The sequence below is a fragment of the Camelus dromedarius genome, chromosome 3, assembly GCF_036321535.1.
Source record: "Camelus dromedarius isolate mCamDro1 chromosome 3, mCamDro1.pat, whole genome shotgun sequence".
Taxonomy (NCBI): domain Eukaryota; kingdom Metazoa; phylum Chordata; class Mammalia; order Artiodactyla; family Camelidae; genus Camelus; species Camelus dromedarius.
In genome coordinates this window covers 54,347,031-54,370,203 of record NC_087438.1, presented here as the reverse complement: position 1 = coordinate 54,370,203, position 23,173 = coordinate 54,347,031, and the positions used below count along the sequence as shown (strand labels likewise).

The window sequence follows — 23,173 nt, the reverse complement described above, 5'->3', positions numbered from 1 at the left end:
CATGTGACTTCTTTAATGCCTACAACAACTTAGTGAAGTTAGTAGTATATCCCCACTTTATAGATGATGAAACAGTGCACTTACTCAAAGCTAATAAGTGCAGAACTGAGGTTTGAGCCCAGGTCTGTCTATAACTGAAGTCAGCATGACTGCTTTGCTGCTTCCTAAATTAATTTCACTCTAGTTTGCTGCTTCCTAAATTAATGCTTAAGTTGTCTGGAAAATTCACTTCTGATGAACACTTAACCTTTCCAATGATGCTGGATAAGTGAGGTGTTACTGTAATAGGTGCTAATTGAATGGCGCAGAGAGTATGTGCAAAAGAAAGAAGGATAAGGTGTGTACTGAAGTCATCAGGGAAGCTTCTTGGAGTATCTGTGGGGCTACAGTTCTTTCAGTTGATGCTATGAAAGTGTTCAGAATACTGGACCTTGTAGGATATATGGGATAAAAATAAGTACTGTCGAGGAGAGGTGAGGTATTTCAGTTTGGAGAGAGTGCTTGAAGTCTTGGAGGTGTTGTGGATATCTAGAAAGAGGCAAGGACTAGTGTGACTGGAAGAGAGAATTTATATTAGAAAAAATAGGTTATTTGTTGAAAAAGTGGATGAGGATGATTGGTGGCAGTGTATAATCTATAAAGAATTTAATTTTTTCTGTGGTTGCCGAGAACAGCGGCCCTGTGGGATAAAGTCGTACTTCAGGGAGCTGCATCCGGGAGCCGTGTGCAGGTGTTAAGTTGGAGTATTGCAGCATGGGTAGCACGTGAGTGAGAGTGGCACTACTGGCCCTGGGCTTGAATCCCACCTCTTGTCCTTGCTGGCTTAGGAGCTTGGAATGTTGTTTCACTTACTGTCCGTCAGTTTCTCCTCTGTGAAATGGGAATTGAACAGTAGTATCCTTTGTCTAGTCCCAGAGATTCTGATTCGATGGGTCTAGGGTGCAGGGCAGGAGTACCCTCTCCTCCCGAGTCACTTTTAGTTACTCTTCCTCTGTGATCCTAGAGCACTGTGTATTTGCTTAAGTTTTCTTTCTTGACCTCTGAAAAAATTAAACTTCTTAGGTAATGGCACACTATCAGCTTTGGCACATACAAAGCTCCTGTCTTGTTTTATTTTATTTAAAATAGTTCTCATTTATCCACTATTTCAGTTCTCATTCTCTGCCTCCCAAGACATGCAGACTAATGTTTTTGGATGTGTGTGTATCTTTAAAAAAATGGCAGTGTTTTATGCACATATGTTTTTCATTTATATAAATGGTATTCTGCTATAGATCTGTTTCTTTTTTCACTCAACTCTCTGAAAATGCCTTTTATGATGGAAAATTTCAAACATACAAACGTTGAGAGAATAGTATAACAAACCCCCATGTATCTATCATTCAGCATCCACAATTATCCACTCATAGATAATTTTGCTTAATAAATATTTCCAGCCTTTCTACAACTCCACCTCAACAAACTGTATTATTTCAAAGCAAATCTGAGGTTTTTTCTCTCCCCGTAAGTATTTCAGTGCTTAGTACAAAAAAGTCTATCCATTTGAATCTCTGAATGTTTCACAACTTGCAATTGCTAGAGGTATTTCAGCGTGTGCATCTACGACATCTTACTTGTCTGGTCCTCTGTGATGATCGCCTAGATTGCCTGTAACTTTGGGCTACTACAAACAACTCGTGATTTCCATTTTCATACCTGTCTTCTTTTTTTTTTCAACTGAACTGTAGTTAGTTTACAATGTTGTGTCAATTTCTGGTGTACAGCATAATGTTTCAGTCATACATATACATATATATATATTCATTTTCATATGCTTTTTCATTATAGTTACTACAAGATAGTGAGTATAGTTAATTCCCTGTGCTATACAATATGAACTCATTGTTTATCTGTTTTATATACAGTAGTTAGTATCTGCAAATCTTAAGCTCCTAATTTATCCCTTCTCATTCCCCTCGGGTAACCGTAAGTTTATTTTCTATGTCTGTGAGTCTGTTTCTGTTTCATATGTGTCTTCTTAAGGACTTTTGGGAGAACTCTGATTTTCAAGGGTAAGAGAGTACTTACCTTCTGTCTCTGTTCTGTTTTATCTTTCTTCATAGTATTTATCACAACAAAACATAGTATATTAATTTTGATATGTATTTACTTATTTCTCTTGCTCAAGTTCCTTGATGGCAAGTGTCTTATCTGTGTTGTACACACCTGTAACCCTAACACTTAAAAAAGTAATAAATATTTGCTGAATGAATAGAGGTGGATTTGCTATTTATATCATTTGCCCATGTTCCCTGCTCAGTAGGGATTCTTTGAATATTCTTGACATTAATCCTTGTTGATTTTAGACATTGTAATATAATCTGTTTCATTGTTTGCTTGCTTTCTGAGTTGGAAGAGTTCTCCAGAAGTTAAGAACAGTATTTGGGAACATTTTTAGATCCTGTGATTCTGAAGCCTGATTTAGAAGGATTAAACAGTTGACTTATTTTGTTGCTGCAACTAACTGTCCCATCAAGTAGTAGTTTTAATGTTTTTCATGGAGTCCATCTAAACTTGATTAGAAGATGGCAGATTTTAGGTCTCCTACTATTGTGACTATTTTCTAAAACCCCTGAAAAGTAGTATTAAGCTGAGTGGTTGATAAATATGCTAGAGAATGTGGAACCCAGCCTGTCTGTATATCTGTATATCTGGTTGCTTTCTTCCCCACTTACTATGGTTTTAAAACTACTGTTCTACCTAATATTTTGTTTGGTAATGATTATATTAAAAGCATGCCTGTGATTGTGAAAACAATATAGCAAAAAGAAAACCCCTGGTTATTGATGTTACTTGTGTTTTTTAAACAGATCTAGTTTTACTTTTATGTGGAATAATCAGGCAGCATGTTTAACACTTCAGCGGTGAAATACATCTTACCAGTTAAAAAAAATCAATGTAGAGATTTAGGTTTTTCCCATGGCTTAACATCTACTGCACTGAAGGATTATTAAAGCCAAACTGTGAATTCTAAGAGTGATGACGGCATTTTAAAGTACGACAAAAATTTTGTTCAGAAGCTTAGCAACAGAGGAGAGGGAGAGATACCTTGGTATTTATCTAGTCAGCTTTCTTGCCTTTCTTCTAGACGATGATAAACACTAGTGATGTCTTTGAAATCCTGAGGCATTATTTTTGCGTTCCTTTTGTTGAAATTTTATGCAAACATCTAAACAGTAGCTAACAGTCTAGCTTGAAAAGCCTAGCGTGTATACTTTAGCACCTGAGGCTTTAGTTCTAAATGATTTTGACAGCAGTAGTGCGCCTCTTTCAGAAGTTGTAACAGAGGCCGCGCTATCATTTTGATGGGTTGTGATGCAGGTTTCAAGTTGTGGTGTAAACAACAGTGAGTATGAGACCAAGGGAAGACCATCTGGAGTGACTACTCTGATGCATTTTGCACCGACGTGTGGCGGCGGTGACACAAGGTGGAGATGGGCTTGGTAATGCTTCAAGGAGGACTTTTGCTTTAGGAAAACTGGAGCTCAGAACATGCCATGTTACCAGAGTTAGGAAAAAAGTGCAGTCTAGATGAGCTCTGAGCCCAGAAGTACAATCTGGGCTTTATTAATCATATTTTTAAACTTTGTGTATTTTATGATGCTTTGACATCTTGGGGTCTTGCTGGCTGGGGACAGATTGCCCCTCCCAGGGCTAGCTAATTCCTAGAGATAGCACTTCCCTGTGAGGGTACCTTTCATATACAAACCAGCCAATCCAGAGCCCTGACTCACTGCCTTTATAGAGCTCTTACAGGCTCAGCTGCCATCTCTTGGCCCTAATAGCACCTCAGGGCCTGTGGCAGCCAACTAGGGGCAGTCCCTACACCCTAGAGCCTGCTGAAATGATTCAACGTAGCCAGTCCTGACTGTATACCCTGCACTCCTTGCCTTTCCTGAGAAAACCACAATAAAGACTTGCCCATGTTTCCCCCTTGCTCCTTCTGCCTCCAGACTGGCCTGGAGCTTTCCCATGTGGCCCTGTGTGGTGTGGCCTGCCCCACTCTTGGAAACTGGTAGTGGTAAACTCTTCTTTGAAAAGCAGCTGTCTCCATCTCTGTCGCTTTACTACACCTGATGAAAACAAATCCTGGGTACATTTTACAACATGGGCCCAGCTCTCTTCTGGAGTCCCCTTAGCTGCCTCTGGCCGAGTAATTCAAGCTCATAATCAAGATGGGTAGGAAGGTCTTGGGTGCTTTTGGTCTCCCCTCTGTTGCTGTGAGAAGCCACGTTCTCCACCTTTTCCCTCCGGCCCCTTTGTTGTGGATATTGAGAAGTCCATGGAGGGCATCTGTTTTGAGAAGTAACAGGCTTGGCTGGATGAAGACAGTTATCTGCCCCCTTCTTTGGGATTGGCTTTAGCTCTTCTTGGAGGATGAGGGCATGTGGTGGGAGAAGGGAGGAGCAGTGGTGGTTGTAAGTCCTGGAGAAGGGGAGCTGGGTGACCTCGGAGGGAGATCCACCAGCTGCTCCTCACTGCGGCAGGAGGCACAGAGCCAGATCCCCTGCCCTGCTGCTGCCTCTGCCCTGAAAACAGCCAGTGGATTTCTGTAACAGGAGGTTATTATCATACTGTGTTTGAAACCTGTGGTGACCTCATCGGGATAAACAAGGATGTTTCAATGGAAACACTGTAGGAATAAACATAATAAAAGTTTACTGAGGAAAAGATGATATATAATTCTGGCAAAAATGTATTCATGTTATTATAAAAAATGTAATTGAAGAAAAATCACAAATTTCGTGTTCACTAAATATGGATTGTATTTTAAGTGAGAGATTTATGTAAGAGGTTTACAGCAAGGTCTAAATTAGAAATGGGCTTAGAAGTTTGCATTAGCGTTTCTGTGGCCCAGAGTGCTTTTATGTGTTAAGGAAGCTACAGACTTACTTGCTGTGGCATCACTTGTGGCTCCATATTAGGGAAGACCCTAGTTATTGCGTTTCTTACATAGATTCCCCTAAGGATTTAGTCTCATTGAACACTGACAAGTTGACACATTCTCTTTTCATGTGTGGCACTCCTGGGAATATCTGAAATGCAAAATTTATATTCGTATCATATTTGTGTTAATAAATTTAACTGGGGCATCAGCTCAGAGCTTGCCCAATGAAGCAGTGCGACCCTCAGCCTCCACCAACCTCGGAATTTCTTAAGTCTCAGTTGCTTTCCTTTGAATGTGGAGAATTTTGTCACTTAGGTTTCCCACCAGAGCCTGAGCTCTGCTAGTAGTAGGAGGCTGATTGGTAGTTGCTGGATGACCTGCTGTGAGGCAGCCTACTTTGCCTGCTTTCAAAGCTAATCGATATGTGTTGTCCTTTTTTTTAAAATCAGTTTTATTTTTTCTTATATATTTTTCTTTCCTTATGGGTTTTTCTTTGCTAGGCTGCCACTTTAGATCTACTCACTTTAGTTAGCCCTCTGAACTCTCTGTCTGTTGTATATGATATATGTTATTGCTGCAGTGAAACACCTGGGTAGTTTCTTCTTCCATCTGCCCCTTCCTATGTAAATTTGTAAAAAATATTTCCCTGTTGATAATGTGTCACTGTGAGCTTTCCATGTCTCCTTTCCCATCCCTTTTCAGAAGTATAATTTCTTAGTTATTTGCTTAATGTCTGGGTAGGTATAAAAGTCTATAATCAAAAAGAAAAACTTACAAATGATGAAAAAGCATACTTAGGGTAATAAAAAAGAGTTCTCGGGGGCTGCATGATTAGAACTCAATCTAGAGTTCTCTAACTCCGTTACAACTCAGAAGAGGTACCAACATCCTTCAGCCATGTATTGATGGCCTGTTTTATGTAGGGAGACCACAACAGCGTGTGCTCCAGTGATTGGTTCTGGTCCCTTTTAGGTAGACTTTGTGAAATGTTTGGATGTGGGTTTTATATCTTATGGTTGAAGAGACAATATACTGGAAAACTCTTCTATTTTAAGGAATTCCTAGAATAAGAGAAATGAAAAGATAAGTAGAGTCATGAAGTTTATTTGGTTGGAAACAAAAGAATTGAAGCAGTAAAACAGCATAAATAAGCAGGTGGAAAATCTTGAAATGTATACAGTAAGTTCAGTTTTGAGGGGAATGTGGATTTTCAGATATGTTTGTTTCAAATGGGTGGTAAAGAAGAAATGGCAATGTTATCCCATAGTTTAAATGTCATATATTTGATCCCAGAGATCTGTGAATTGCTAAGAGGCAATTGGTGGGTCTGGGATTTGATCTCACTGCACTCATAAGTGGTTGGTTACTGTTTCATGAATGCTGGTAGAAGACCCGAGACTCCTGGCCCCCAAGTCTCATGGAGGTGATATAATGTGGTTCAGCTGGATGCTGTATGTATGGTGGGTTGCTGCTGAGGAACACCAAGGATGGGGACTCCACTGCTTTTATAGTAACCAAGACTGCTCCTTGTCCTGGAGGGTGATGTTACCTCATCCCTGAGAAACGCCGTGGTGAAGAGTGGTCGATATCCTGCGTTTCTGGCATATCCAGCAAGATGTACAAGACTGTGAGAGCCATAGTGTCTCCAACTGGCTTTAGTAAGACTACATAAGTACATCCTGTTTTTTTTTTTTCTTTTCATTTTTAGAACTGTGAATGTAGTATTTAAAGAACAATTAACCAAAGGAGATCTTTTAAATGGAAAATTCTAGTGAGGTTCAAGCCATGTATTTCTTGAATTGTGCAAAAATTAGGAAATTGATACCAAACTTTATATTACAAATGAAGTCATTATGTTAGGCAGTCATGCTGCAAATAGTTTTGAGGGGGCTTACTATTCAATAGACTCTGGGAATACAAAGATTGAGCAACGTGTAGGACTTCTGTGCCCCGAGGATCAAACAGAGGGGCAGACAGGTAAATCATGTTGTGGTGTAATAAACGCTGTGACGCCCCGGTTGCTGGGGAGACACAGAAGAAAGGCGCCCAATGCAGCCTGGGGTGAGATGGTCAGGAAGTCTTCTGGAAGGAGCATACTTTTAAGTTGAGTCTTAAAGATAAAAAGTAAGCAAAATGGATAAGAGAGGATGGGCACACTGGCAGAGGGACCAGAAAGGGCAAAAGCACAAGTTAAGGGAGTTTACTGCATTCCCCAACTTGCCGGCAGTGTAGCTGTATTGCAGCAGTGGTCCTTCTCATGTGGGGAGAAGGTCATTGAAGAATTCCAAGCACGGGAACCATAGGACCAAATTTTTTTAGTTAAAAAAAAAATCATCTTGGCACATATGTTAGAAGACAGGTGAGATTAATGCTGGAGGTGTGGAGACTCCTTTTTAAGCTAGTGTGGTCATTTAGGTAAGATTTGGTAAGGGTCTGAACTAAAGACTTTTGACAAAATAGGTGGAGAAGCGGGGACCAACTCAAGAAAGACTTGAGGAACAGAATTGACAGTGTCATTAATAGGAAGATGGCGTGAGGGAAAGGTTGTCAGGGAGGTAATGTCTGACAGACTGTAGGCCTGAATATGTTGAGCTGATGTACCTGTAGGGCATCTAGGTGGAGATCTTAGTTGATTATATGGATTTGGAATTTAGGAGGGCTTTGAACACTGGGATGTGGATTTGGGTGTCATTTATTCACTCAAGAAGTGAGTATCTGCTGTATGTGAAGCTCAATGCTAGGTGCTGAGGAAGCAGCATGGAACAGGAGTTGTTCTCATGCACTTTACACTTTCATAGGACATAGACGTTAAACAGGAAAGTTGCAAAGTCTCCCCTCCCCCCGCCCGTAGAGGTTAAAGTGCTGCCTGTCTTAGGTTTCAGAGCTCTAGTGTTGCCCCGCTGCATGGGGTATTCATTGTTTACGTAGAATGAAATGAGCAGCTGAGGGTCTTGTTCAGGATGAACAGGAGTTAGCCAGGGAAAGAGTTGTGGGGAAGGGAACAGAATGGTTTCAGCCAGAGGAAACAGCCTGTGCCAAGGCCTCCAGGCAAGAGAGATCTTGGTAAGTTCAAAGAACAGAAAGACTAGTGTGGTTGAACCATAGGGAACCAGGGGGAGAGTGGTGTGAAATGAAGCTGGAGAAGTTGGCAGGGGCCAGATTATTCAAGACTTTGTAGGTGGGAAAGCATTTGGGAATTTATTCTAAAACCACCGTAAGCTATTGAAAGGTTTTAAGGAGGGTGCTGTGAGATTGTGTTTTGAAAAGATTTTGATTATTAATGTGGAGAATGCTTTGGAAGGAGGTAGAAATGGAATCTGGGAGGTCAGTTAGGACTCTAGGCTGGTAATAATGACGGTTCGGACTAGGTAGTAATAGTGGAGATGGATGGAAGTTGGTAGACTCAAGTTATTTAAAAGGTAGAGTTAACGAAACTCTGTGATTGTCATTTATCATGGTGCAATGTCATGTATTGTTATGGAATCATCCAGAGTAAAGACAGAAAATGGAGGATGAATTCCTGCAGAACACCAGCATTTAAAGGGTAGGCTGAGGAGAGGATTTCCATAAAGGAGAGACAGAAATGGCTAGAGAGAGGAAGGGAGTCACAAAAGATACCACAAGTTATAAAGGATGGGCCTTTGAGAAAGGAGAACCTTGTTAACGCTTTATATGCTGAAGAGTAACTAGCAAAATGGTTAAATATGTGATGCTGGAGGAAAGGTGGAGCAGTATGGTGTTTTAAAAGAATATTTAAGGACATCAAAATGTTAATTGAAAAAATTATGTAAATTTGCATATTCAGCATGAACCCCCCCATTTAAAAAATGAGCATTAATGTGTTTATGTAGCAAAAACATTCAAAGGCAATACAGCAATATAGTAATAGTTTCATCTGGATGGCAAACTTATTTTATTCTTAGTCTCTGTGCAGTTTTCAAATTGTATGAACATTTATTAATATTATGATTTGGAAAATTATTTTACATCATCCCCATCGACTTAGGGATTCCTTTTGCTTCTTTCTCATGTTGGATCCCCTGTCACTTGGTTTCCTCTTTGTTGGGTCCTCCTGTGGTGGACTACATTCTCCAGCAGTATCCTGAATATTTGGGGGCTTCTTTTGACCTAGAAAATCAGGCCCTGTTCTGGGGTAATATCAGTGAGTTAGTTCTTCAATTTCCTTCCCTCAGTTCTCTCATTCCCTCTCTCTTTAGAATTCCTATTTTCTTCAGGTGTTGTAGCAACTTGGACTGGCCTCCAATTATTCTATCTCTTCTCTTCAGTTGTTTTCTACATCTTTCTTTTTGGTTTTCTTTTACTGGGAGATTTCCTCAGTTTTATCTTCCAGCTGTCTGTAGATTAAAGAAATTTTCCTGTTACTGGACCTCACTTTACGTTAATACCATCTTGTTCTAGTTCCATGGATGCTTATATTCTTTTATCTCTTCAAAGTTTATTAATGATAGTTTTGGAAATTTTCTTCTCTTTATATATTACCTGTTTCTTTCAAGTTACTATTTTTTGTTTGTTTGCTTTGGTCTCTTGTTTCAGGCTCTCCTTAAATGTGTGGTGGTCCTTGGCTAATCTGTTCACTTAAGCATTCTAAAAAGGTGACCAATAGTGCTGTGTCTCTGAATGAGGCTTGTAGATTTACAAATTTTAGTCTCATAATCTGGCTTTCAGGGTAATTTGACTGAGCTGTTCAATTGGGGAATTTCTGATGTCCATATTTTTAGATGTTTTAGGCTGCTTAGATTCCCCAGAGAAGACTCTTCGTTACCTGTCTGAAGCATATAAGCCTGTCTTCTGTGTTTTGGAAGCCAAATTGGGGAAGGAGCACATAAACTTTCCCTTTATTCCTCTCTTTTTTAGTGGGGTATGTCTCTTCTAAGCTTGTCTTATGTCATTCAGTAATAATAAAACCATTTGAAAAATCTCCTCCAGAAAATAAACCTCTACTGTTCTGCAAGGATGGAGGAGGAGCATTAATCTAACTGGAGTTACGGAGAGGTGGAGTGGGGAGTTGGGAATCTAACAGCTTTTCAAGCAGATTTTTAACCAATCTTCCTGTTCATAATCCTTCTTTGTCTTTTGGAGATTCTATCATGTAAATTGAGTTGTTTTTACTTTCCATTTTTTGCCTGCTTAGTATTCAGATTTCTTGGGTCTGAAAAGACATTTGCTATAATTTTGTTATTGTTGTCTCATTTCCTGGACTGCTTGTGAATTTAAGCTGTTAAAAAAAAAAAAAAAAAAAGGCCCTTTACTGCCATTTTGCTGGGAGAGTGTGCTTATAAATATAAGTTAAGTTCACCATCTTTAAAAGTAAATCTGAAATCTTAATTTTTTTGAAGATACAATCTTTTTCCTTTTCTGTTGTATAATAGATGGCTTAGGCATATTCCTAGTTGATAGCGCCACCCCCCCCAACCCAGCCCCCGCCCAACCCCTTTTAGAAGGGCCGGTGAATATCCCTCTTTTCACTAGTTCTATTCCAGCTAAAATCTCTTATGACTTACTCAGGCTGTAACTTTTGATACTAACTTTTGATATTTTCATGAAGAGCTTAGTGGTTAATGATAGCTACAGTAGGTAAAGTCCGAAGCTTCAGTATAGGTATTTAGGCTGTAATGATAGCAACAGTGATAATAAAAATAGCTTAAATAGCTTCCAGTTGCTTACAAAGTGCCAAGCACTGACTTGAGTTCTCCACTTAACACATTTAAACCTCACACCAACTTTTTGGAAAAAGTACTGTTATTATCTCCTATTTAGCAATAAAGAAATTGAGGCATAGAAAGATTATGTAACTTTGCCATAGTCATCAGAGCAAACTAGGAAGTGGAGAGTAAGAATATGAATCTGGGTAGTCTGGCTCCAGAACCCTCGCTCTTAACCATCATGTGGCACTACCTCTGTGTGCTGTGAGGAGTCTCTCTGTTGTTTGAGAGAAAGATTTGAATTCTCTTTGATCAGGCAGAATAATCAGTTTACTCGGTCACAGGAAATCATATATCTGTTTAGGCATTATTTATCACAAATAGTCTACAGCCATAAAAATATTTTCCTTTTTATGATTTATCTTATTTGTTACATAGATTTTTTTGGGTCATGTCCTAAAAGGCTTTACTGTTTCCTTTTGTTTAAAAATGGACGTATTTCTTATGATCCTCTTTTGCTGAATTTTCATTGATTCATACTTTCCAAAGACAGCCTTCTGCCTCATTAAACTATTATTCAAATGTATGGTAAATTTCTGGTAAAGTGGTGAGCTATAGGAAAGGAAAAGTCTCCTCTTCGGATTTCAAATTTTAATTATCTTAAAGAGGAACTATCCATATTTAAAAATATGTGGAACAGATATTTCATTGAGAATTTATTGAGCAGAATCAGTTAGCTGAGTTCAGCTGTTTAAAAAGAGTTTTTGTTTCCTTTGTTTTCCTAGAAGTCGGAAGAAAGATGTAATGATAAGCACCTAATTATTTAATTCCCTTCCTGCATCAAGATGTGAATAAACAACTCTATGGAATTAAACCTGTTCTGTTTTAGGCTTTTGCATTCTCTTAACTGTTTCAGTATATGCCTGAAAGAAAGAAGAATGAAATTTTTATTTTTGTTGTTATTAAATGAATTTTAAGAGCCTTAAGTATAGTCATATTCAGATGTACATTCAAAAATATATTTGCCTTCGTTTTTTAGGGTTTATTTATTGCTATATTTTAAAGATACTAAGAAATAGTATCTATTTATATATACAAATCCTAGAATCGAGTTTAACATTTTTTTTTACTTGATTAACAGATCTTTATTCTTGTTCCCATGACTGTAATGTTCTTTCTTCCCTGTAAATTTTGTCTCTTATCCTGTATTAAAACATAACTCTCACTTCTTTTTAGAATTCATCTATCACTTATTCCAGCTCACTCTTGTGAGAGTAATGCTTGGGATTTCCTTAGCACTTATGTATTCATACTGTATTTGAGGCAATATTTTGTTTCTATGGAAATGTGCTTTTTAGCTTCCTGTTGGTACTATTAAGAATGAGAGGTTGTTTTCTAATTCATGTCTTCTAGTTCTGTTTCCATCCATTAGCCCTTCCTGTTACACTTTGGCTTCTAGAAGATGATCAATAAATGTCGATGCCTAATTCCACAGAAAAATTTGACTAAATTTCATAATTATGTAGGTCTTTATCAAGTCATTTAGATGTTCATCATCTTCTGCCCGGTCCACATTGAGAGCGACATTAGCCTTGATCACACAGTTTCTTGTTTGAGATTCACTTAGAAGGGAAAAGTGCTGTAAGATACGAAGGCATACTGAAATCAGAGTAAAACATCATCTAGCACTGCCTTTGTGAAGAAGCCACATTGTTTTTCTCCCAAGGTATCTACTAGACATTCTTCATTCATCCATTTTCATTATTTAATTTACCTTTTATCCCATTATAGTTGGACCATAGTTAGCATTGTATTATATAACCTTCCCAATTCATGGTTGTTAGGATCAACAGGAGGCTTTTTGGTTTGTTTATTTTTTTAACAACAGAGTGTTCTCAGTCAGAATTGTTGTAATAGAGACCATTCTCTTGAAATTTCTTCTCTTCTAATTTAATGGTCAGTTTGTTGAATTTGAGGACACTGTAAGAACTGCCTGTTTAGTTGAAATCTTGAATTGATAGTGTAAGGTTAAAAGCACAGACAAAAAGTATTGGTGAGACTTCCTGTCTGCTTATTTTCCTTCTAATGAATTTTTAACTATTTGAATTAAAATACTGAATTGAGGGAAAACTGCATCTCTGACAGACAGGAGTCCTAACATACACAGAATAATTCTTTAAGTGTTGCATATCTGGCTATGATGATTTTTTAATATTTCTTTTCATTTTATTATTTTTATAACTTTACTTTCTAAAAGAAAGGTTATATAAATAAACTAATACAAAAATGGATATGTTTTTAAATTTACAGAAAGGGAAAAATTCTATGTTAAATTATTAGAAATCATAGATCATTTAGAAGTCTCTATTTTTTCCTTCCTACACTTTATGATTTAATTCCTTAAATTCTTGGAGATCAAATTAGACATAAACATGTCAAATTTCTAGAGTTTCTCTTTTTCCTTTTTTGTCACGCTTTCATATGTCTGTATTTTGTATATCATGAGCTAAATTAAGATTTGTTGATATGAATTGTGACTAAGATATTATTAAGGAATTAACAGGAACTGTGCTCATTGTGGTGGAGAACATGAAGGAAACTATTTGGGAGGTATTTGGTTAACTTTATTATAGAAGAGAAAACAGGAAACTGGAAAGGGGGTAAAACATAAAAAAGAAAGGTGAAAGAGATCAGGAGAAAAAATGCGAAGAGAATTATTTGCATAGCTATAGTTGATTATGTATTTGCTTCTGTTTCAATTTAATTTACTTGTTCTTTGCTCATTGAATTTTAAACTTCAAGAAAATGGGGGCCATTGCTTCTGCTGCCTTTGCAACTCCCAGATCTTAGTAGTGTCAACTCAATTATCCATTGAGAGATTATCTGCTTTGTGTATTAGCCTTTGCAAATATAGCTTTCAAGTTCTTATTGACATAAGTAAACAAAGAGGGTGATAAAGGCTTTTGAGTCATTTCACTATTTCATGCTTACCTTTACACTCTTGTGTCGCTTGGCTCTTAGATCAGACTGTTCATAGTCAACCTTTAACTTTGATTCAAAGTGGATCAACTGTCTCACTTTTTTTCCCTTAAAAAAAAGCAATTTACAATAAAAGTGTTTTTCTGGTGGATTTAATTGTCTTCAAATTGACTTTTAGCCCCTGTCTCTCCTAGCTAGCCTCCACTTGGGGGTAAAGATCAACCCAGTACACTGTCCTGTATTTAGCTATAGGGCCATGCCTGGATCACTGATACTCAACTGACTCCTAAGGACTTAGAATATCTTTAGCCATCAAAGACAACTTTAATTGGGACATACAGCCCACACATACAAAGTTGAGAAGAAAGAGTATATTTTAGTATTACTTCCAGTAAGGACTGAAACATTTAATTTTCTGGTGTTCTCTTATGAATATAAATATCCAGTTACTTAGCTTTAACTATATAACAATAAAATACCAATGCAGCAGATTAAAAAAAAAAAAACAGTTTTTGTTTAAGCCTTCTTTAAAAAAAATCTGAGGGATGAAGTTCTCTATCCGTAACAGGAAGCAACGATCAGCGAAGAGTTAAGGAAAAACATTGAAAAACTTGTCAGTTCAGTTCATTAAAGTGCTACTGTATATGTTATGTAAAGCATTGTCAATTCCAGAAAATTAAACATGATTCTATTCAAATATAGGTACAAATAACTATATCTGCTCTATTGTACTATGTGCGTAACTCTGTCATAGCTTACATGAATCTTTGTTTAATCACTTCCTGTTTCCTTTGCTGTAGCAGACGTTCCTTGAAGTCAGAGCCGATGTCTCTGAGCTCTGTATCTTTAAGATTTAATCCAGTTCCCGGAATACAGCAAACACTGAATGAGTGGTAGATGAATTAATCATTACATGGACTATGAATGTTTCTGGGTGTGTTTTGTTTGTTTGTGTCTTGGGGGGGGTTGCAGTTTTAAAAAATTAATAGGGAAATGTTGGCCATGATGTGCTTTACCCTGCACTGCGTTTTTGATACAGTTTTTGATTAATTTCTGAAGTCATTAGTCTCATTTCCAAGGGGAAAAATGTAGGGATCACCTTTTCTGTACCTCTGCTGTTTTTCCGGATGTATTGACTAAATTGTAATTGTTGGATGGTAACATTTTTTATTTATTTAATACTTTGTACTTTTCCAAAAACTTCCATGTGTTACAAAGCCTTATCTTCACAACATCCTGAAAGAGGTATAGGTAAGGAAACTGAGGCAGAGATTTATGCCTGAAGTTGTAAATCTAAAACCTAGAATCTAGGGCTTCTGAATTTCTGGTTCAGCACTACTTTGCATTTACCTTACAGACACCTTTAAAATTATTTCTTGTTGCATATTGTATTCGTGATAGGGCTGCTGAAACAGTGTGACAGAATGAGCGGCTGAAGCAACAGGAATTTCTTGTCTGGTGGCCTGAAGTCCAAAAATCGTATTTTTGGCAGGATTGGTTTCTTCTGAGGGCTGTAGGGGAGGACTGTCCAGGCCTCTTTCCGTCTTCTCCCTGTGGTTCTTCATATCATTTTCCCCCTAAGCATGTCTCTTACCAGATTTCTTTTCTTAATGAAGACACCAGTCATATTGGATCAGGGGTCCACTCTACTTCAGTATGACCTCATCTTAACAAATTACATCTACAGCAACCATGTTTCCAAGTAAGGTCACTTTGAGGTATTAGGGGCTAGGATTCTAACGTATCATTTTTGGGTGTGGACTATTTAACGAGTTACACTTAAGTTTTAGCAAAAGAAGCCTGACTAGAGATGAGGACTTTTTTTTTTCCCCAGTAGCTTAATAGAAATTGCTCATTTGATCCTCACTGCTCTGTTAACTCTCAGATGAAGTTAAGTTAATGCCAGTGGAAGGCATTTCTGACAGAACCATCCCTGTTCTGGTTCTTAGGGCCGTAGTTATCCAATGAGTATTTGGTGGAAATAGCCATATTTATAATTTTATTTCCCTGGCATTTTTTTAAGTTAGAATACACAAAGTTAACTGAGAACTAAGCACTTCTCTTGGGGCTAATCTCTTTAAGTAAATCTATCTGTCACTTCATGCTCCAGCTGTTCTCCTGTGCATCTAAATGGCCCCACTTCCCTGGAGGACTTAGGCAGATGATGGAAGAGTCTCTGAAGGAAAGTTTAGGTTAATCAGACTATCAAATAGCTAGTTTTTTTCCTTAAGATTATTCTATAAATAAATGGTGAGAGGACTTCTTGAACAGTAAGAGTCAGAGGGAGACAAGGAGCTCTTTACTATTATTTAGATAAAATTCTGATTAACTGGGACTCTGGTAACTGACCTATTTAGTTTAATTGAATACCACCCCTCCTCCCACCTTGTAGTACACTTAGGAAGAAGTAACACAAAATAAAGGCTGTCCTGGGCCAGTAGACATTTAACCAGATCACCTATATGATTATATGTTTAATCATCATCCTCCTCCTCCTCCTGAGGATTGGCCAATGATTAATACTGAAAAAAACGGTAATTTTGAGGCAATGCAAAGTTCTTGGTTATACACACAAGTTTCCTTTTTGCGCTTATTAAAACTGGCAGCTGAACAAGTGTATTTTAGCACAGTTTTATTTCTGTTAACATGGGCTAAACCAGAGAACACTAGATTAGATCCATACACTTGGGTTCTTGCCCTACTTTAGTTCTCAGCTGATTGAATAACCTTGGGCAAGTTATTTCACCTTTCTAGGCTTCCTTTTTTATCTGCAAAGTGAGAGATACAGATTCAGCTGTGATACTTTATTATTCTGTGGAATAATTTGTGTGCTTACTTTATCGAAGGGGTAGTACAGGATTCAAAGAAGGGAAAGAAATGTTCCATGCCTTGGGAAGGTTGTAGTATATAGATAAATGGAAAACTATAATACATGAAAAGTTAAGTGGTGTTATAAAGTAACAATATAAGTTGCAATGTAATACATGCTATGAGTGATACGAACTGTAATGATACGAACTGTAAGGACTGTGTGTTCTAAGATGGGTGAGATAAATAACTGTAGGGTAGAATCATCTGAAAATAATTGCACAGAATTGGAGATTGAACTAATTCCAGAGAGCTGTGTTGACCTTGCATAGATGAAGGGAAAAAGACAGGGTTGTATCTCCAGCAAAGGGGGAGGGGCTAGAGCCATAAGTAATATTTGTTTAAAACAAGTAAGGTGGTTTCTGAAGTACAGTACACACTAATTATGGGTAAATTTGGTTCTGAACATGTCCTGTTTAGAAGATCTTACTACTTTTAAATTTTACTTGATACAAGCATTTATCGTCAAATAGTTGAAAGATTTTTCCTATAGTTTTGTAACATATAAGCCTGGAATAAAATGAGGGAGTTGAAAGAGGTCTTAACTTGAAATCTTTGCCTTGAGCTTCAGAAATTTTTAAAGTAATTGGTATTGCACAATGATTAGTTGAATCTGATTAGGATACATTTAATTGTCTTAATGTGCTTGTAGGTTTTAAATCCTAAAGTATGTATTTAACGCGTTAATCGCCCACTAAGAATCGGGTGTGTTTCCTTTGGGGCCCAAATTCACATTTCACCGCAGTGTGACATACTAACAATATACGTGCTTATAATTAATCTATTTGTTTTCCCAGTAAAATTGGAATTGTTTTTAAAAACAATTTCTTATCTTATTTTCAATTTTAAACCTCTTTACAGTTTTATTTCTTCTTAGAATGTCATTATTCTGCATGGAATAAATTTGGGTAACTTGTAAAAACCTGCATAATTGGATGAAGGAAAGTGTCACCCATATCTGGGTGATGGGACCCCTGAGGAAACACAGCTGTCACCCAGATTTGGGTGACATTGCAATCAATGTGTTAGGTACATTTTAAGTTTTTAGACTTAAAAAATCAGTTGATTATTTTTAATTTTAGTTGCTCCTGGAAAATTATGTAAAATAAACACAATTTAAACTACATAACTGGTATTTAGTATTAAAGCACTTTTGTGAAATAAATGTTTCCTTAGTTTACCACTTAAAATTTCTTAATGGGTATCAGCTGTGTAATGTTTTCTGTTAATAGATTCTTCAAGAATTTTAATATATTAGTGGCTTTTAAAAACTTCAGTATTTTATATGGAGATTAATAAGAGAATAATAGAAAGTGAGTTAAACAAATTTCCAGATTTTTTTAAATCTCCCATAGCACTGAGCATAAGTGTTCATATATATAGATACTGTATATGTATGCTGTTGGATGGCTAGTGGGATGGCTGTGTAAATGGATGAGTGGATAAATTAATATATTCAGATTTGTTTTTATACATATTTATATAAACATGCATATTTTACACTTAGATATGTAAATATACACATTTATGCATATACAAGTTGGTTTATATATAGATATTTTATGTCTACATATGAAATATATATTCTGTTTTGGATAGTTTGGATAAGAGTTTTCCAAGGTGTGTACCATTGAAAATGTTCTATAAAAAGGTCTCTATAGACAAAGAGATTTGGAAATGTGGCTTATTATGTTTATGTCAGGAAATTCTTAATATAGGTTACCACATTAAAGGTTCTGAGTGGTCCGGCAGTAAAGAAACTTACTTAAATTTAGCCCAGCATTTCCAGAAATATGTATATATATGTATGTGTACACATAAAATTTGGAAAACAGTGGGTTTTTCTGTAATGTAAGTGGTAGAATTGAATAGATGGTGGTATGGCAGGGAAATGGAAGCTGGTGATTCTATTTCAGAAGACCTGTAGGTACCTGGGAAAGCATATGTAAGATGACAGTTTTTACAAAAGTTAGTGAACTAGGGATAGTGAAAGCCTGCCATACCTGTCACCAGCTGTCATCATGCCATCATTAATTATATACCATGGTGGAAGGCTTGAGACAGGAGCACAAAAGAGCACCAGATGACTAAGGAGAATCACTGACCCTCCACCTCATTGCTTAGGTAACATAGACACACCACTGCCACTTTGTGACCGCAGTCATCATGTGACCATTTCACACGGTTCGGATCGCATGGCTTTTTGTCTGGCTTGGGTATTCACTCTCTGCCTCAGCTCCCAGTTTTCTGCTCACATGTTGAAGAAACTAAAGCAGTGGAAATAGCCAGGTACTCTTGGCATTTATTCATTTTAGGTAGCCAATATTTTTAGCACTACCTCAGTATATTTATTATACAAGAAAACGTAACAAATATAATGAAGAAACAAAATGTAGACTTTGTCAAAGGGTACAAGAAAAAGCTTGGCACCAAATTCTGGATCTGTGGATTGGGGAAAAAAAAAAACTTGTTTAAAATAAACTGAAAGATAATATGAAATAAGCTGACTTTATTAAGCTTATTTTGGTTTTTATTTTATTTTATTTATTTTGGTTTTTCTCTTTTTAAAGAAAACATTAATAAACATTAATAAGTCCAATGTTTTCTGTTGCTTGGAAAGTAAACACAAAGACTTAGCCTCAGTGCTTAACAGTTCAGTGAAAGTGGAATTGAATTTAAACAGTTGAATTTTAAAATCATTATTTTGACTTTTTTCCTTGGAAATATGTATTGTGTTTCCCTCTGCACCTCCTCAGATAACCTGATGTGTTTCTCTTGGCCCTCAGAATCACTGTATCAGTGCCAAAATTTGTGTGTCCATCTGACAGACACTGCAGATAATGGTTAAAGATGCCTGCACTTTGGGGGTCAGTCCTCTTGGGTTGCAGACACTACATGTTTGTTCTCTCATGACTGCAAATGTTTTGTCATGGCATAATATCTTTACAATAATTTGTTGTTCTCAAAGCTTACTTTTAAATCTTATTTTTAAACTTCCGTTAAGTTATTTAATTTTTTAATTAATTTTTTAAAAGCTATGTAAACACTAAAGGTTTTTATAACTTAATGGGCCAACTGCTTCGGCATTTAATCCTTAATTAAATATTGAACCACTTTAATAAAGTAGCCACCACACAAAGAATACTGAATAAGATATGTGAAAAAAATAAAAGGCAGTGTGTGTGTGTGGGGGGGGGGGTAACGAAAATCCCTCATTAAAACAACCAGTTTGTCTTCTGTAGTAAACAGTGGAGAACATGTGTAAACATCTGCTCTTATTCCTAGTTATTAGAGTTTGAGTATATTAAGGTTTAAGCATGAGAAATCAAAGTTCTTTTACTGTCCAGTAGTTCAATATGAGACTTGAATGGCAGCTTGGAGTGGGTCACAGATCTCTTAGCTGACTAAAGACTATGAAGATATTATGTAGCAATTTAAGGTGACATAATGGAAAGAGGCAAAAAAAAAAAAAATTCTGATCTACCTTCCTATAACAAAATGACAAAAAAAGTGGTGACCCAGTTTGAATTGGCATTTGGGTCGTGTAACATAGGGATTCTCTCTACTGGGATTGAGCACTAGCAGGGAGCTCATACTCAAATGTCTGGATGAAAGTGTAAAAAAAAATAGCATTCCTGCATTTGTTTGGAACTTACTGGCATTGTGTTTCACATGCTTTGTATTTTTAGAATCTTGTTTTGAAGCTTCCACTGCTTTGCATGAAAGCCCCATGTGTAAGTAGTATTGAGGAAGAATCTATAGCTTTTGTCCTCTTCTAAATACTTCAGAATCTTTTTTATTATTAAAGTATTAATGGTACTGATTTCTTTCAAAGTATGCCTTATTAATCTCATATATCTTTTCTTCTAATCATCCCTATTAATGATACAGTTAAATTTAAGTTTTAATCCTCTGTGAAACATTAGTGACTGTGTAAGTTGGTAGTCTGGGATAAAAGGGTTCAGAGGTCGGATGGGTTTATGGAATGGTACATCTCTTTTTAGTGAATCATAACGTACATCATAATGTCAAAGACTGTGAGAGTTGCTGAAGTAAATAATTATGTTTAGTCCAGAGTTTCTTTGGAGGCCAGCAGTAGATTAAAAGTGATGAGGATGTCTGTTGTCACAGTATTTTTATATTTTGATGGGCTTGTTTTGATATTACTAAAAGGCCTTATGAGATTAACCTAGTCAAAAAGTTCTTTTTCATTTGAGACATCTTTAGTGCAATCATTTAGAATAGTGTTTGACACATAGATGCTGAATAAAGAAAAAAATTTGTTCAGATTGATCAAGGATGGACAGTGAAATATAAAGACTTTAAAATTAAATTGGCCTCTTGTGGTGTTCAGTATTTCTACAGAGTCCTCCTTCCTTGATTGCTCCAGGAAATATTTTTCCTACATTATCCTTCTGGCTTTTTCTGGCTTCATAGTTGGGGTTGGGAGGTAGAGGATGGAGAAACTCAGGAGCTGGGAAACCCATGACCTAAGCCTTAGCAATCCTGGACTTCTGAACCCAGCTACTCTGGGGATGGTAATAGAGCTTCAGTTAGGACTGATTTTTCCTTCCATTTATGCTCATGGTTGTCTGTGCCCTTACAGACTGCAGCTGAAGTTGTTGCTCAACTGGAAATAATCAGATCATTTCCATTTATCGCCGTATTATTCTTCTGTTTTACTTTAGAAATCTTGTCTTTCACAACTTGGAGGGTTACATTTCTAGCTCTTTAAGTCCTGATTGAAGGAAAAGTAACTTTCATTATGTGCTCAAGTTTATCTATCTACCAGTATATTCAAAGTATTTACCACAATGATAATGGCACTATTTTAACCATAACGTGCTAGCACTTTACGTAGCTGATCTGTAATTGTTACAGCCACCCCAAGTGGTAATTACTAAGTAGTTCACTTTTGCAGGCAAGATGTAGTCTCTGAGAGATTTATATTGGTTTTTTTGTAGTTTTTCTCATAAAGTAGTCTGTAATTCATTTTTTAAAACTTGTTTTTAGAGCCTTTAGTTAGGATTCAATATATTGGAGGGGAAAAATAGGGGAAAACTATTAAAACTCATCCTTATTTTTACTTATTTACATTTTTACATTCATTTTTTACTCACCCATTGGATTAATCATTTTTTGGCCTCCTCTTTTGTATGTATCTTGCTTAGAAGTAACCCAGTGCAACAGAAAGATACTTGCTGAGACCAAGGAATTAATCTGCTTCCTTTATTTCCACTTTTCCCCCACTGCTTTTCATTCCCATGGGTAAGTTAGACATAGACATGGCTGTGGCAGTTATTACAGACAGCAGGATTATTAAAGGAGTGTGAAGGCTGTGATGGTAAGATAATCATCTTAACTCCCTGTCCTGCTACCATTTTGGACAAAACTAGTGGCACCAGAGAGCTGCCTGCAAGTTCTTAATGATTTTTTCAGTGGATTTTTTTTTTCATGATGTGGTAATTGAAGAATGGCCATCCAAAGTAGTTGCATTGAACATTCAGTAACCAAGACCAACAACACTCCATCTTACATTACACTTAGCAATTATTTATTTAGACTGTTGCAATATTTTTCCTGTTTTGATCTTGAATTTTTCTCAGTCTCAAATTAACACTTTACAATGTGTCATGAATAGGGACTTTGTAACTAACAAAATGTTATATTAGTTTAGTTAGTTAAACTAATGGATCCCAATGGCAAAGTACCTATTGAAGAAGAATTCTTTTTTTCAAATCCTAGAAGCTTAAATTATGTGCCAGTGCTCCTTTTGCTTTATTATTCCTTAAATTTATTCCTGGCAGACTACAATTATAAAGGTTTGTTGGACTCTCCTCTCAACCCTTGGTTATATCATTTTTTTAAAACAACTTACACTATGGAGTTTGGCATTTATAATTTTATCAAAACTTGGCAAAACATGCACAGTTTAAATACACGCTCTTTTCTTTCCATTTCCTTTGCTATTCATCAACCCTTTCTTATTGCCGAAAATGAGTTATTTGTTAAGACTAAGATAACTTTTGGTGTTCACTGTCTTACCTTTTTGTTTCGAGATAATTTGTGCCATTTTAAAAACTAGTATAAATCACATATGGAAGTAGGTGAAACTTCCAAACAAAAAGTATTAATTCAATACCTGTAGAGTAGATAGCATTACATAGTACATTAGGCCACCTGATTCATTGTTTACATATAGAGTGGAAGAAGGAAGCTTAATATACTAAAAACTTAAAATTAATTTTTATTATTATCTGATTTTATGGTACTTTATTCTTCAAAATCTTCTAAGTAGTTTAAGAAACAATAAGTTTAAAAATACTAAGTTATATTTGTCATAATTATTAACTATTATGTTTACCTTGTTTGTCCTTTTTTCCCCCTGAAACAATGGTTTTATTTCAAATGATGTAAGTCTAATTAAAATAGAAGATCAGGCAAGTGATATTAATGAAGCATTCCATGCAAATAAACAGCAGGTTGTAAATTCCACTAGAAGCTGGCATAGACTGTTGTAATAAAAACATACCTGAGAGTATAACTATTTTAGTGAATGAAAGAAGAAGTGGAACCAAAAACAACCAGTCTGGATAATTCAGTACAAAAGAGTGTTCTACCTCAGCTAGTCTTCTTTCCCCTACTCCTCAGTTTTATGTAGAAAAATGTTCTCAGTCTTCCATTTAATTTTTCTGGCTGGTTAAAATGGAAAGCATTTATAATGTTATCTTGTTAA

At 36.5% G+C, this 23,173-nt stretch overlaps 1 protein-coding gene and 1 long non-coding RNA gene across 6 annotated transcripts in view; one reads left to right on the top strand and one right to left on the bottom strand.

Moving 5' to 3' along the window:
• The window catches only part of SSBP2 (single stranded DNA binding protein 2), a 248,251-nt gene that overhangs the window by 21,938 nt on the left and 203,140 nt on the right, over nt 1–23,173 (top strand). The window lies entirely within an intron of this gene.
• The window catches only part of LOC116151933 (uncharacterized), a 241,062-nt gene continuing 228,260 nt past the window's right edge, over nt 10,372–23,173 (bottom strand). The window contains exons 8-9 of one of the 2 annotated variants that reach the window (XR_010378917.1): nt 13,582–13,677; nt 10,372–12,229 (exon numbers count right to left, since the gene is read on the bottom strand). This is a non-coding gene — a long non-coding RNA (uncharacterized LOC116151933). The remainder of the gene's footprint in view (nt 12,230–13,581; nt 13,678–23,173) is intronic. The other variant, XR_010378923.1, reaches the window with a different exon arrangement.